The following is a 12,706-nucleotide window of genomic DNA, read 5'->3' on the forward strand; positions in this document are numbered from 1 at the left end:
ACACTGGTGAACTCCAGCTGGTAAGACGAATAACCTGCAGTTCCCCCTGTGTCCTGTAGATGTCAGTATGAGGCTGAGCGCTGTTAGTGATCCTCCAATAGATGAGAGATGAAGCAGCTTTGGACGTTAGTTGGAGTTGTGTGTTTTTGTGTCTTTCAGAGGAAATATTTCATCTCCTGCAGCAACAATGACTGAGTGATCTGAATCCAAAGGATTTTGTCATTCAGGATTTGTTTTTATTAATGTAACATGAATGAGTCTGTAACTCCTGCCTGCCGATATACAAAGTCCAAACATTTATCTGGTGTATAATATTTATAGAGCATATCTTGAAACTGATAACATTCATCAAAACATGTCATCCATTTCCTAAACAAAAGGTTTATCTGAAAGAATCAAAGCATCCAAGCAGGATGTTTGTGCTCATCTAAACCCTTTTATTGGTTGTAATGTTGAAACAGAAGATCGTGTACAGCCCATTCCCGATCTGGGCTAGTACACTCTGAGGTTCCTCTGAGGGTGGAGAGAGGGAATGGTCTTGGATGCGTGTCCGCACGGTAAGTCAATGAATCAACTTTCACAATTTCTCCTTTTGGGTGTGGCCACCCATTTATTTTCTTGGCACATACAATTGCACAGGTTTATGGGAGCAAAGCTGTAGCCTGTCCCTCTCTGCACACACCTGCCCCTAAGCACCTGTTTGCTCCATTTATACATTTCCCCATGCTGCTCCCCCTGGTGGTTTAATTAAAGATAAAATAAATTGGCTCCGAGAGATAGTTTCCATTAATACACACCAGGGTGTCAATTAACAGGAGCTTCACACACATTATATTCCCGACATCTCTCAAATTCAAGTTAGCAGAAGCAAGCAGCTTTGGACGTTAGTTGGAGTTGTGTGTTTTTGTAAACCTGAACTTAAACCTGAACTTAAAGGAATACTCCGAAGATTTTGGACCCACGCCCTATCCCGATCATTTACAAGTGAGATAAGCTCATAAATACCTTTTTTTGTGTCCGTTAGTCCAGTGCCTGGCTCCCAGCTGTTAGCATCGTAGTTAGCTTAGCTCAACTACGGCAGGTGAAGTGGAGACAGAGCCAGACTGAGAAAGTGGACAAAATCCTCCTTCCAGTGGTCCAGGGGACGGCGTATTAGCACGCGAAGTAAATCCGAATGGTTATAAAACATTTTAAAAGACGTGTTTTCCTTTTCAATCCGTTAAAAAAATGTTTTGATCCACACAGACCTGCACATGCGCAGTGCTCCACGGAAGGATATACCGGAGCACAGCAGTAGAAGCCATAGACTCAGCCGCTGTGCCCCTGGTATATCCTTCTGCAGCGCACTATGCTTGTGCAGATCTGTGTGTGTCAAAACGCTGTTTTAAGGGATGGGGCGACAGTAGCTCAGTTGGTAGAGCAGGTCGTCTCATCACCGGAAGGTTGGCGGTTCGATCCCCGCTCCCGCGGAGTATGAAAGTTGTGAGAGTGAATTATTGGTGGTGGTCGGAGAGGCTGATGGCGCAGACTGGCAGCCTCGCTTCCGTCAGTCTGCCCCAGGGCAGCTGTGGCTACAGTAGCAGCTTACCACCACCCAGTATGGAGAGAATGAATAACGCAATGTAAAGCGTCTTTGAGTGTCCCGAAAAGCGCTATATAAAACCAATGCATTATTATTATCATTATGATCCATGATAATGATCACGCAAAAATAATGACAATAAAATAAAGGAAATACACGGGGGAAACAGCATTTTGCTAATATTTTGGGCCCTCCCAAAAATTCACAAATCATGTTCTACTTCGTAAGTGCTTAGACGGACTTCGCTAGTGCCACACCTCCAATCTCTGTCCAATCCACTGAGACTATACAAAGCTCGACACACCAATCCCCCACACGCGATCGCGCAGCGCCACACCCCACACCGAGGGTACATAACCTCGGATGGCGCTAAGCAAACCCTTCTTCTTTCTCAGCATCTCCATGAGACTTAGAAGCCTCTTTTCTCCGGATCAAGATTCGACAAGAATGGATTCGCCGGCCCGGGACCAGTTGCCATCGGGCATCGGGCCGTTCTCCTGCCGCTCCTGCGGCATTCCGCTCATCGTGCAGGACTGTCACGAGCTCTGCTTCCTCTGCCTTGGCTGGCAGCATCACCGCCAGTGGACCTCCTGCCCGGCCTGCCTCGCGCTGCCAGCGGCGAGCAGCCTTTATGGGCGCAACCTCCGTGGTTCCTGCTGGTGAGGACGACACCGAGGAGACCGCTGCCCCCACCGCCGCCGCTTACGACTGGGCCGAGATCCGCGGCAGCGTCAGCAGCAGCAGTCGCAGCAGCATGTCTGTGTCACGGAGTTCGACTCGGTTCGACTCCGCCTCCACCACATCCCGTCTCCCCCGCGAGCCTGTGGAGCACCTCACGGGGCTCTTCACTTCAGCCGCCGAACGCACCGGCCTCGCGCTGCCGCCGCAGCCTCCAGAGCCGGTGCAGCGTGATTTTGCACTCGGGCTGGCAACCCAGTCACGGGCTCAGTCCTGGACTGCGGTGCTATGTCCCACCGTGCCGTCGTTCCAAGCTCACATGCAGCGGGACTGGGGTCTTACCGCCAAGGGTACAGTGAAGGGCTACCGAGAGTATTCCTGTGTGGAGGGCTGGCCGGTGGTCTCTGGAGTGCCTGCCATTGAGGACTCCATTCGGCTGTGCCTCCTCCCCCGATCCTCCTCCTGGCCCGGCAGAAAGCCCGTGCTGCCGTCGGAAAGGGACAGACGCATGGCGAGCTTCCTGGATCGTGGCTACGCTAGCGGCAACCTGACGTTCGCCAATGACATGACCTTCATCCGGGGCTCTGTGGACAAGATCTGCCACGAGAAGTCCCAGCTTTCCCCCGAAGACATCGTGGCAGTCCAAAATACGGCCGAAGTCCTGATACGCATGTGCAGAGCCATCGCTGTCAGTGGAGGCCGCGTCATGGCCAACGCACAGCTCGCCATGAGGCACCTGTGGCTTGGTCTGTCTTCCTTATCTGAGCGGGACCAGCGGGGTGTCCTGGGACTCCCCCTGTCCACCTCTTCCCTTTTTGGGCCCGATATACAGGTGATCATCGAGCGCCTGGAGGCGGCAGCACGAGACTCGCTGCAGCTCGCCCCGCACCTCCAGCCCCGCCGTGAGCCGCCGCCGCAGCGCCGTCGCTCCACGGACCAGTGGTGCCCAGCCCCTTGGAGCAGCCCGGCACCTGGATAGTCTTCCCACCGATCCTCCCGAGGCGCCAATCAGCCCAGACGCTCACATGCCCTGCGGGGGCGGCCGCTCTCAAGGCGGAAGTAGCCTCAAGGCCTCAGTATACTTCCCCGTTGCCGCTACGTCGTTCCTACGACGTAGACGTCGTAGCCCTACGACAGGCTACGTCGGGCTACGTCGGGGCTTGACGTGCGCCTCCCGAAAATTGTGACTTCGTGTCGTTTCGACGCGTGGTGACGTGAACTTCGAGGGCTGTGATTGGTCCGCTTTCGCGTTGTTTATAGAATAAAGTAGAACTCACCCGAAATGCTTTTCTGATCCGAACAGTGCTTCGGGAGAAATTGAGATCCAAAATTGAGCGGCGCACATCCCTATACTGTTAGCAGTGTTAGCACTGTTAGCAGACGGGGCTACGTGTATAGCCGCTCCGAAAACGGCTTTAATCGTCCAAAAGCTCATTAGTTTCACCAATATTTCATCACGGTCCGCTCAGCCTCTCCTCCACCACAGCCCGGTGTCACCAGATATGTCATATATGCAGATATATGTTCGGTAAATGCACGCGTGTCTAGATACGTACGTCTAGAAATCTGTGTCTATAGATCTATGTCTAGGTAAAGCCGGAGCTACGGAAGCCGCATTGTTGTTGTGACTGCTAGCGGCTTGGCAGAGGAGGGCGTTCCCTTGACGCAGGAGCAAGATATGTTCAGTAGCGGCGTTGGGTTGTCGGCGTAGGAACGCCGTGGCGGCGACGGGGGAGTATACTGAGGCCTTCACTCTTCCGCCGGGGTGCGGTCACGGAGCTGAGCGCGACAGAGGCGCACTCGGGTTTTTATTCCCCCTACTTCTTGGTCCCCAAGAAAAGCGGGGGTGTAAGACCCATTCTGGACCTGAGGGTCCTCAACACTCACATAGCCACCAGGAGGTTCCACATGCTGACGATCAAACACCTCCTGGAGAGCATTCGACCCGGGGACTGGATGACTTCGATCAACCTGACAGACGCCTACTTCCACATCCCCATTCTCAGAAGGCACAGAGCCTTCCTCCGCTTTGCCGTGGGTACCAGGTATTTTCAATACAACCGGCTCCCCTTCGGCTACTCTCTCGCTCCTCGCACCTTTACCAAGTGTGTCAGAGCAGCATTGGAGCCCCTCCGTCGTCGTGGTCTGAGGATCCTCACTTACATCGACGACTGGCTCATACTGGCGTCCTCTCATCAGGAGGCTGTGCTGCACACGACCCAGGGCCTGCACCACATCGAGCTCCTGGGGTTCATGGTGAACCGACACAACAGCGCGCTCACTCCAGCTCAGCGCATGGCTTATCTGGGGTTGGAGCTGGATAAGTTCTCCATCACGGCACCCCTTTCCGAGGAGAGACGAACCTCCCTTCTCTCGACCCTTAGGTCTGCAGTGACCGCACCCCTGGTCGGGGTTCGACTGATCTGGACCGTCCTGGGTTTGATGGCCACGGCCCACCCAATGGTCCGGCTGGGCCTTCTACACATGCACAGGCTGCAACGGTGGTTTGCACGCCTCCGCTGCGTGGGGAAGCGGGACGGATGCAAATGGTTCCCGATCCCGCCCCAAGCACGCGAGGATCTTCTTTATTGGATGGATCCTGCTCTCCTAATGCAAGGAGTTCCCCTGGGCTGTGTGTCACATCACGTCAAAGTGTTCACGGATGCATCTCTCGCAGGATGGGGAGGCACCCTAGACCACCACGCGGTGGGCGGTGCTTGGGATTCGACTCCCAGTCACATCAATATGCTGGAAATGATGGCGGTGCAGAAGGTCCTGCTCCATTTCCAAGCCAGGCTGAAGGACAGCCATGTGCTCATCAGGGCGGACAACACTACGGTGGTTGCATACCTGAACAGGCAGGGGGTGACCTGGTCTCCCCCTCTTCATCGCATAGTGGAGGGGATCCTCTGGTTGGCGGACCAGCACCTTGTGTCTCTCAGAGCGCGTCACGGGCCCGGAGTCCTCAACATCGGTGCAGACAGAATGTCCCGGGGAGGCCCACTCCACGATGAGTGGGGCCTGCCCACGTGGGTCGCAGCCCGACTCTGGTGCAGGTTCGGATCCCCAGTGGCAGACCTTTTCGGCAGTGCAGAGAACGCACAGTGCCCACTCTGGTTCTCGCTCAGGTCGTCAGACGCCCCCCCTCTAGGGGTAGACGCCTTTGCACACAGGAGCTGGCCGTCGGGCCTCCTGTACGCATTCCCTCCAGTCCACCTCTTGACCCCGCTGCTGCGCAGGGTGAGGTTGCACAATCTTCACGTGATCGTGGTGGCTCCAGACACCCCGAGTGCGCGGTGGTTCCCAGACCTGGTTCAGTTGGTGGTCGGGGACCTGTGGCTGATTCCCGACGGGCCCGACACGCTGCAGCAGGCAGGGGGCGCCATTCAGTCCCGCCCCTTCCTGGGCGGGAGGCTCCTGGCTTGGAAGCTGAGCGGGTGAGACTAGTGGAACTAGACCTCCCCCCAGCGGTGGTGTCCACCATTCAGAGTGCCAGGGCCCCCTCTACTGTCAAAGCCTACAGATCTCGGTGGCAGCTCTTCACGTCGTGGTGCTCGGGGAGGGGCTTTGACCCAGTCTCCTGCACCATTGGTGGAGTTTTGGAGTTCCTCCAGGCCCTGCTGGACAGCGGTCGTGCTGCATCCACCCTGGCGGTGTTTGCATCGGCCATCGCAGCAGGCCACGGCGGTTTTGGCCACTTCTCTGCACGCAGCCACCCGCTGGTGAAGCGGTTTCTGCGTGGGGCATGTCGTTTGCGACCGCCTCTCAGGCATGTGGTCTCTCCGTGGGACCTCCACGTGGTGTTGGGGGGCCTTAAGGGACCTCCTTTCGAGCCTTTGGAGCAGGTGGAGGACCGCTTTCTCTCTTTTAAGGCTAGCATCCGCCAAGAGAGTTGGGGATCTCTGCGCTTTGTCAGTCCACCCATCCTGCATGGTGTTCGGCAAGGATGGGGGATTTGTAGACCTCTGACCTAACCCGGCCTTTCATCTCAAGGTAATCACTTTGGACTTCTGGTCACGAGTGATCCGGATCAGGGCACTTGACTCCATGCCTGGCTAATCTGGGGATCACCCACGGCTGCGGTTGCTGTGCCCGGTCAGGGCTCTGCATCTTTATGTCCAGCACACAGCTGGCTTTCGCGCCACAGACCAGCTGTTTGTGAGGTTTGGAGCCCGGGGGCGTGGTTCCCCGCTGACCTCTCAGCGTCTCGCCCACTGGGTGGGGGGCGCTATTGCAGCTGCCTACGAGGCACAGAATCTCTCGCCACTGGCAGTGGTTCGTGTCCATTCCACATGACGTGTGGCTGCCTCTGCGGCCCTGTGCAGAGGGGTCACGGTGAGTGACATCTGCCAGGCTGCCTCCTGGGCCTCTGCGTCCACCTTCGTGTGTTCATATCTGTTGGATATGTGCACTGACTCTGTGGCCATGTCGGTTTTCGGCGAGAACAGAAGTTTGGTCGTCAAACTGCTTCGGTCCTTCTGGCCTGGCTGCCACGTCCCGGGTGGGGTCGCGGACCAAGGATTCCCCGCCTGCCGCTCGGCTCTGCCGTGGTCTACGGATGTTGTTTAAGGTGTTGCGGGAGCAGGAGTTCTGCCGCTTGCCGTTTTTGGGTTCGGTGCCGCTCCCCGTGTGTGGATCGCGGGCCAGGGGTCCCTCCTTCACCGCCTGCCGCTGTGGTTTCCCGGCCGGCGTGTGTGTGTGTCGCTGTGGTGATGCTTTGTTCATCGTGGGCCGCGCTTCGTCGCGAGGTGCCCGCCCCGTCCTTCGGGAGTTCTTCGTCCGTTCTGGACGTACGGTTTGTTTACTTCCGTCTTACGCACCAATCCCGTCAGCAGGCCAGCTGGGAGTACATTCATCGACCTACGGCCTTCGCCTTGGTGAGTACCACCAGCGAAGCCCGTGGGCGGGCTAAGCACTTACGAAGTAGAATTAGTAGTTACTAGATGTAAGTGTTCTACGAATAAGTGCGTGCCCACCTACCTGCTGGCCCAGCTGTCTGCTTCCCTTGTTTTGCTACGTCAGAAGAAGGGTTTGCTTAGCACCATCCGTGGTTATGTACCCTCGGTGTGGGGTGTGGTGCTGCAAAATCGCGTGCGGGGGATTGGTGCGTCGAGCTTTGTATAGTCTCAGTGGATTGGACAGAGATTGGAGGTGTGCCACTCGCGAAGCCAGTAGGCGGTAGGCAGTAGGCGGTAGGCAGTAGGCGGTAACTCCAATTCGTAGAATTGGAGTTATATCCAGTAACTCCTAATTTTCAGGGGGGCTCATGTCTCATCACTGGGGGCAGAGACCCCCCTGGCCCCCCGTAGTTTGCACCCTGAGAACAGGTATGGAGAAGTGTGAATGAACACATGAATGTGACTCGTGGATGATCTCCATCATCATGACGGTGTTTGGTTTCTCCACCGTTCGACAGAAGCAGAATGTGTGTGTTGTGTCAGTATATTTCTGTTGAAGCTGACAGTCAGGAATGTGGGATAAGCTGCTGTGCTGTTCTTTTTCACAGTTAATTAACAACTGATGTCAAGCCAGCAAGCAGTTTAAAAATTAAGCTAAGTGAGTCCTGATTGTTAATGATTGTCCAAAGACCTCACCATTTCTCATTTAAGCACATTCTGATATTAATATAAGAATAAAAAGAGAACTGAAAATCCAAGTTGTCGCACAGTAAAACTATGTCATAATGACAGTGAACCATTTTATGATACCACTCAATACCAGAGCATTCTGATGTGGATTGCATTAATCTCATCGTGCTTTAACGCTGACAGCCCTGATATATATTAACCACATGAAGCTTTTTGAATCGCATGTTATGAGTGTATAAACAACTGATGGAACTATTTCTACTTTTCCTGAACATGGAGTGACAAAGTTGTACACATTGGTGTTTTCTGAAGATTTCCTGAAAGGATTTAAAAGCAGGACGTCTTTTTATGGCTCCATCTCAGGTAGCATGGTCAACAGTTACAGAATGTTGTGCAAATATTAGAGATCAACCATCAAGTGGATATCAAGCAATAATATAGATTATACGTTATTTTTGAAATTTGAATGAAAGTTTCTATTTAACCACTTGAATCTGAGTTTTTTTTCTTATTTCAATCTGGACATGAAGAGGTAATGTTATGAATCTTTTGTCTTGTTCTGTTTTGTCTCTCCAGAGCTCCCACAGCACCATGGCTGCAGGGAGGATCAGCGCTTTGAACAGGAAACAAACTACTGTCTGGATCACGGAGGACGAGAACCCTCCCAGAACAAAGAGGAACAAGAAGGACCAGGCCTTCTAAAATTTAAAGAGGAGCAGGAGGAACCAGAACCTCCACAGATCAAAGTGGAAGAAGAAGAACCAGGACTCCTACAGTGTAAAGAGGAGCAGGAGGAACCAGAACCTCCACAGATCGGGGAGCAGGAGGAATTTGGTAGCAGCCAGGATGGAGAGCAGCTGATCAAGAAGTTTACAAGTGATTCCTTCAGGGAACCTTCTAATGAGGAGGATCAACGTTACCTGAGTGAATCAGAAGAACTTCTGGACTCTGAGCAGCTCTTCTCTCATGACTCTGAAGTCCACGATGTGAATGAACATGTTGAATCAGAATCAGCTACAAATGCAGAGCTGAAAACAGTCAGTATGTTTCATAGTGACCGTGTGGAAAAGTTTCATGCTTCAGAGAAGCAGGCTGGACAAGAGGAGATGCTTTTGTGGTGAAACTGTTCGTAAAACCCGTAGATTGAGTCAGAGCTTAGAATCTCTCTCTGGTAATAAGACGGCTATTTGTGTAATCTGTAGCAAAGGTTTCACTGCACAGAATAATCTGTTGGTCCACATGAGAACTCACACGGTTGAGAAGCCATATTCTTGTAAAACATGCTCAAAAAGTTTCAGTCGGCACAGTCATTTGTTGGGCCACATGAAAACTCACAAGTGAGACGCTGTATTCTCGTGAATCGTTGGAAAAGATTTAGTTCTCATATTTCATTGTTGCACCAAATGAAAGCTCCCAGAGTTGTACAAACTAAGGACTTGCACATATGTTTTCTCTGCTTGCTGTTATGGAACATGGACATTTTAATATTAATGCAGTGCTATATATGTCTTGTACTAAAATATATACACGTTAGAATGTTTAAACGGAGGTGGGAGAAACAACGCGTTTTGGTGTTAAGCGGAATTAAAAGTGTTTTGGTAGTTTGACGAATTTATTCATTTCTTTGGATGTTGACTTTCTTTGGATGAATGTGACTATATATGAAAATAAAAAAAATGATGAAATCTTGTATGAGCAGATGTGAACTTTGAAAAAATAAAATACAATGTTGGTTTGAATCTAATAGGTTTTGTCATTCAGTGTTTTTTTTAATTTATTTTAAATAAATGTGTCTGTAACACCTGCCTGCTAAAATACAAAGTTGATAGATTTTTCTGGATAATTATGTCTGGAGCATGTCTCGAAACTGATTACATTCATCAAAATGTGTCATCCATTTCCAAAACAAAAAGTTTATCTGAACTCGGGCTGTCCCGATTATTCGACGTAGTCGACGTCGTCGATGACGTAAATACGTCGGCACGCACACTATACCGTCGAATGACGTAAACACATCGACACGTGCACATCGTCACATGTAAACAAGTGCGCACAGCAGAAATGGCAGAGGCTCCGGGTCCCAGCGGGGAAGAGGAGAGCGGCACCACGACGAAGCTAAAAAAGCGGCCAAGAAAGTCCAAAGTATGGACATATTTCAAAGAAAAATCAAACGAGTTGGTGGTTTATAGCCTTTGCAAAGCCGAGTTGACGTACCACAGCAGCTATGAACGAACACCTGAAGCGACGTCACCCAGGTGTACTGCCGGAGGATGAGTGAAAGCAAAAAGCTGGAGGATCGTAAGTCCATCTAACTAACTAACTAATTAACATGACGTGTTAACGTGCATCGTTAAGTTTCATTTCTCGAAGCAGCGGTTGCAGTCAAAGTTACACAGTGTTGTGTTTCAGCTTTATGCATTATGTAGCTAACGTTAGCTGAGCTATTTCCCTCCAGTCAAATTGTGTTGGTGCTTATAGGTAACGTTACTGGTTCCGCTGCTTTATGTGCCCATAAACAGTAAGACGTGGCATCTATTTATACATCTACTCCGCTGCTGCTCCGGACAGCTCTCGGTCTCACCGTCTCTGTGCAGACCTCGGGCGCAGCACAGCATGCAGATATTATTTACGGTGGTGTGTTGCTCTCGCTGCTTTAAGAAAATAAACAAACAAAAAAAAAAACGACAGGAAACACTGACTTGCTCACCATAGTCCGTGACTGCATTAATATATAATGTGTGCCTTTTCAAAATCATTGTGGTAATATTTCAGTATGCATTCTGCTTTATCCGTCTATTTTTCAGGTTAAAGCAAACTGAACAACAGTCACTTAAAAAGAGTTAGTCAATGTCTTCAGTATTTGACTCCTTTGGACTTTGTGTTTATTTAAGAGCGATTTATTTATTTATTTATTTTTACTTGGGCTGCTGAACATGCACTCACACATTGTTTCACTGTAATGCATACAGAAATACCTTGTTCATGTTCACACTTGATGCCTGCCTAAAAGATATGACTGTTCAATCAATTTCAAGTTTGTTTTTTTTTTAACTTTAAAGCTCGTGTCCGGAGTTTCCGTTCGTTTCCGAACGTATGTATCATTTTTCAACAGAGCTTAAATGTGTCAGTCTGGTTGATACCTTACTATAATATTAGCATAAAGCAACATAAAAATGTATTTATGAGCCCCGCCTTCGTCTCATAGACCCCCATGTTATCCGAAAAAGCGCCGGTCAGCGTCAGCCTATAGAATGCGAGCTTCCGCATTCTTGTGCTGTCAGTCAACATGTGCGAGCAGCCAGAGAGCACGGCCGCTCGCCCAGGCAGAGGAGAGTTAGCAACGCAGCAGCCGCCCCGCTTACCTCGGATATATCCACTGTCTGCTGAACATCCACCGTAAACAGCTCAACATGGAGGATGCTGTAGGACTCGGAGGCTCTCATTTTCACCCGACAGATAATTCGCGTGCATGATTAAAGGGGCGTGGCTTGGTCGCTCATGAAAGCAGAGGGAGGGCGGAAAAAACCTCTCTCTTTCAAAACTCCGGACACGAGCTTTCATAAACAAAGTATTTGGATAACTGTTCAGAAGTGTTTTTGTGAATTAATAATCGTCAACCAAAAAATAATCGCTATTCGCTAGAGTAGCTGAAAAAATTAATCGTTAGACTAATCGACTAATCGTAAAGATAGTCGACAGATTAATCGAGAGGAAAATAATCATTTGGGACAGCCCTAATCTGAACGAGTCAAAACATCCAAGCAGGATGTTTGTGTTCATCTAAACCCTTTATTGAATATCCGTCCGTCCGTCCGTTTTCTACCGCTTATCCGGGGCCGGGTCGCGGGGGAAGCAGTCTCAGCAGGGATGCCCAGACTTCCCTGTCCCCAGACACTTCCTCCAGCTCCTCTGGGAGGATCCCAAGGCGTTCCCAGGCCAGCCGAGAGACATAGTCTCTCCAGCGTGTCCTGGGTCTTCCCCGGGGTCTCCTCCCAGTGGGACATGCCCGGAACACCTCCCCAGGGAGGCGTCCAGGAGGCATCCTAAACAGATGTCCGAGCCACCTCAGCTGGTTCCTCTCGATGTGGAGGAGTAGCGGCTCTACTCCGAGCTCCTCCCTGGTGACTGAGCTCCTCACCCTATCTCTAAGGGAGCGCCCAGCCACCCTACGGAGGAAGCTCATTTCGGCCGCTTGTATCCGGGATCTTGTCCTTTCGGTCATGACCCAAAGCTCATGACCATAGGTGAGGGTGGGAACATATTGACCGGTAAATCGAGAGCTTCGCCTTTCGGCTCAGCTCCTTCTTCACCACGACGGACCGATACAACGACTGCATCACTGCAGCCGCTGCACCGATCCGCCTGTCAATCTCACGCTCCGTCCCCCACTCGTGAACAAGACCCCAAGATACTTGAACTCCTCCACTTGGGCTAGGGTCTCTCCACCAACCTGGAGGGGGCAAGCCACCTTCCTCCGGTCGAGGACCATGGCCTCGGATTTGGAGGTGCTGATCCTCATCCCTGCCGCTTCACACTCGGCTGCGAACCGCCCCAGTGCATGCTGTAGGTCCGGGTTCGATGAAGCCAACAGGACAACATCATCTGCAAAAAGCAGAGATGAAATCCTGTGGTTCCCGAACTGGACCCCCTCCGGCCCCTGGCTGCACCTAGAAATTCTGTCCATGAAGATTATGAACAGAACCGGTGACAAAGGGCAGCCCTGCCGGAGTCCAACATGCACCGGGAACAGGTCCGACTTACTGCCGGCAATGCGGACCAGACTCCTACTCCGGTCATACAAAGACCGGACGGCCCTTAACAAGGGGCCCCGGACTCCGTATTCCCGGAGCACCCCCCA

The sequence above is a fragment of the Salarias fasciatus genome, chromosome 16 (assembly GCF_902148845.1).
Source record: "Salarias fasciatus chromosome 16, fSalaFa1.1, whole genome shotgun sequence".
NCBI classification, from domain to species: Eukaryota; Metazoa; Chordata; class Actinopteri; order Blenniiformes; family Blenniidae; genus Salarias; species Salarias fasciatus.